Raw genomic sequence first — 4,080 nt, forward strand, 5'->3', positions numbered from 1 at the left:
AGTACATACTCCAAACACTGATGTATATAGACGTATTTTAGAGTGTAGATTCACTCATTTTGCTCCGTATGTAGCACTCTCCCTCGCCCCTCGACCCTCGCCCACGTGGTGGACGTGCAGCAATTCATTCGGTCTCATATAGCCAGAACGAGATATACTTCGCTACCATTATTGCTCGACTTCCCGAAGAGGCGAAGAGCCAATTGCAAGGTCAATATTTTGGAGATGCCAAGAGCAAGGTTATAGGAGAATGAGTAGTAGGTGCCTCGTCATTTATAAATAAAGTTTTTTTTTCTTCAGTGGCACGTACGCAATATGATAGGTTCATATGGAGAGAAAAGGAGACCGCTCCACTATATACATAGTCAGGATGGGCCAGCCTACACGGTTGCTTGCTGGGGTTGCTCTCTTCACACTCTCTCGCACAAAATGACTGTGGCCACATCTCTAACATCCCGGCGGATCACGTCCGCTTGGGGAAGGGGTGGATGCTTAGCGTAGATCCGGTGGCCGTCGCCGACGGTGAAAACCCACTGTCGGCACGTCCCGATCAGGGGTCCCCGCCGTTCTCTCTCACAAAGCCGGTGAGGTTGCCTTCGTCCCTTGCTCACTGCCGCGACGTGGGCAGTTGCCGCCTCCCGCTGCCCTCCTCAAGGTTGAGCTACGTCCCTCAGTTACAATTCCCTTTACAGCCGGCTTGCACCACTGCTCCAGCTGCCCACATCACTCCCTGTGGATATTTCTCTACTTCTTTGCCCCGCATATACTTTTACTGGCTTCTATGTACTGTATTTGTGATGGGTTTATGTCTCATCAACTAGTCCCAGTAATCTTATTCTAATCACGCTTGTTCAATTTCTTTGCCACATGGGATGCTCATCTCGATTTTGGTGAAACTACACAAAATGATCCGATCACTACAAGAAATATGTCAACTTATGACCACCACTATTGGTCACTGAATGGTCACAAATTTCCATTTATGACCTTTTTGTGACCAAAAACATAAGGTCAAAAGCTGGGCGTCGTAAACTGACTATAGCGACCTTTCTTCTGGAATGGTCGCAAATGTTTATGACAAAAATATGTCCACAGTGGCGTTTTGGTCACTAGCAACCTCTCTAGGCCACGTAGGCATCTAGCGTGGCAAGCTGATGTGGCACAAGATTCAGCCCGGTCCAATTCAGTTTTCTACATGGGCCTAGCCCAACAATTCGGCCTTTTTTATATTTTTTTTCTTGATTAATTTTGGTCAACTACATGGGCCAGGCCCAACGTTGTAGCCTTTTTTATTGTTGGCCCGTGGCCTTTTATTATTTATTGCTTTTCTATTTTCAGCCATTATATATTCAAGCTGGTCCCACTAGTCAGATGGGTCCCACTTGTCATGATCATCTCTCAAATTGGTCCCACATGTCAAAAATGTACAAAATTGACAGATTATTTTCATAAGTGGGCCCATTGGTCAAGTTTCCATTTCACAAGTTTTCAGATCATATAAATAATCAAAAAGAATCATCAAATATACCACTAAATAAATCTATTACAATCTTTACCACACATATATGCTACATTATGCTACTCTTCACTAAGTAGAACTTGAAGGCTTCACACTTGCTTCATACTTCACGGCTTCACACTTGAGCATCTGTAAAAGAGGAACAACCACAAATTTAAATCTCAATTACAGTATATGCAGAAGCAGTTCAAAGTTGAAACAACATCAATTAAATACACGCGCACAGAAACATAGGAGTCAAAATGCAGTATAGGACCAGGACAAGGAAACTCCTGTTATCAAATCAACACATAGCTTGTAGCAAAACAGCACAGAAACACGTGGATATCTCATGTGAGCATCATGCTGTGGTTTTATTAAACAATGATATAGCAACAGAATACAATATCTTCAATGCAAACCAGCAATAGAATTGCTCCTGCTAGCTGCTGTTGCTGCCACAAAACGCATGACACATTAGTTGCAGTACAAGCTATGGATCAGAAGTAGCTGGTTACACTAATCATGAAATATTAGTGGGAATCCGAACGATTTTCTTCATCACCCGGAATCATGCAGTTCAACCCAACAGAACACAATGAGCAATAAGGTTCATAACCAATGAAGGAATGCATGTACAGTCAGTCTAAAGCAGTAAAAATGTGCAAATGTACTTCAGGAGATGGCGTGACCCGTCGATTTTCTTCATCACCCAGGTAATGCACATCTCATCAGCTAGCAGAACACAAAAAAGAGGATACGAAAATTACTGCTAAGAGGTTTGCAAAAAATCAAAGGAAAGTATTTGCTCAATAATAAAGGAGTACTCCCTCTGTAAACTAATATAAGAGTGTTTAGATCACTAGTTTAGTATTCTAAACACTCTTATATTAGTTTTCGGAGGGAGTACATATATAGTCCAAGAGATGGCATGATCCGTCAGAAGTATCTGGTTGTAATAATCATGAAAATCAGTGGGAATCCGAACAATTTTCTTCATCACCCAGATCATGCACATCTCAGCCAGCAGAACATCACAAGTAACATGTGTAAAACAATGATTCTGAGCATGAGCAAACAATGATTCTGAGCATGAGCAAACAATGATTCTATTAGAGTACCAGCAAATCAGACTGAACTTTCATGGAATGATTAGTATAACTAGACCCATTTTAGTTTAGCATTACATTAAAGACTAGTAGCAGTCGCACAAGCAACTATTGAGCACTGAAGAAACAGGACAGGGAAACAACATACCCTGATGGTGCCCAGGCTGTAGCCTCAGAACCCTGCAAAACCACAAGCGACGTTAACATCAAACACACATATAAGACGCACCATGTTATGAAATGGACATATAAGACGCACATATAAGACGTTAACATCAAATTCACTGTTCAGAAAATTAGTATCTTCTTTGCAAAGGTGAAATGAGATGACTGAACTTGATTTGGCTTTTTAGCTTCCATAATTTCTACTAGCAGCAGATGTTATGAAATGGACTTACTGAATTATCTGAATCAAGGAAAGAAATTTGCAACTAGCTTCAGACCATCTATTACACAGACTGAGAAATCTATTTCCATCCAACTACTTTTACTTTTCTACAAGACTACAACAGTTTTAGACAACTCCAAAGTCCTAAATTTGTTCACAGGTTATTCAACACAAGTAAATTTGTTCACAGGTTATCTACAAGATTAGAACAGTTTCAGACACCTCACACTAACAGTTTCAGATTTCAACAGATTCAGACAACTGTTTTTCAGACTTGGAACAATTTCAGTAAACTGTTCTTCAGACCACAATAGTTTCAGTAAACTATAGCAAAGTCTGAATGTCGTGGAAAACAAATGATTTCACTAACCAAGGGTCCCGGTCAGGAAGACGACGATCTCGAGGGTCCCGCCATAGCCACCGTCAGGCAGGTCGACGACGAGCGTGGTGAGCTGAGCTTGCTAAGCAGGTCGACTACTACTACAGAAAATATGCCCTCGCTAAGCTGAGATCTCAATCAACAGAGGCAAGAAGTCGACCAAACCAAACCAAACCAACCAGGGCGTTGTTCTTGATGCTGAGCATGAGAATGGAGAGGGGCCCCGTGCTGAACTCCTCCTCCTCCTTCTTCCCCTGCTGCCAACAAAACAAAGACAGAACCAATGACCGTGTCAGTAAGCTGTTGTGGCGGATGAGAACACCGTCGAGGGAGAAGAGGGGCGGAGGAAAGCAGCAGTGCTAATCTAGTTTGAAGAACAATGCCAGCAACTCAACATGGCCTCCTACTTATTGGTAGGCAAAGGATGGTAAGCAAAGATGTAGAGAATGGCCAGGTAATTAAGGGGCAACGTGATTGTGCCCAGCAGTAGTAGATGGTGGTCTACTGTTTGTTTGACAGCATTATTAATAGGTGTTTCATGCTGTCTTCTCAGGCAACAACAGTCAGGTACAAGTACACCTAGCAACAGAGCTGCCAAGGACGGATGGACAATGCATATCATCTGTCAAGAAAGATCTACCCACCTAACTGAAAATTGGACAGTAGTATGTGACTGGAATGAAAGGAGAGAAAAGGAATTCCAGGT

At 42.3% G+C, this 4,080-nt stretch overlaps 2 pseudogenes; both read right to left on the minus strand.

Moving 5' to 3' along the window:
* Nucleotides 1-1,993: 1,993 nt before the first annotated feature.
* LOC125517745 (small nucleolar RNA R12) lies at nt 1,994-2,069 on the minus strand (annotated as a pseudogene).
* Nucleotides 2,070-2,432: 363 nt separating this feature from the next.
* Nucleotides 2,433-2,507, minus strand: LOC125517740 (small nucleolar RNA R12; annotated as a pseudogene).
* Between the last annotated feature and the right edge of the window lie 1,573 nt (nt 2,508-4,080).

This window comes from Triticum urartu, chromosome 6A (assembly GCF_056163025.1).
Source record: "Triticum urartu cultivar PI428250 chromosome 6A, HENAU_Tu73, whole genome shotgun sequence".
Classification (NCBI taxonomy): Eukaryota; Viridiplantae; Streptophyta; class Magnoliopsida; order Poales; family Poaceae; genus Triticum; species Triticum urartu.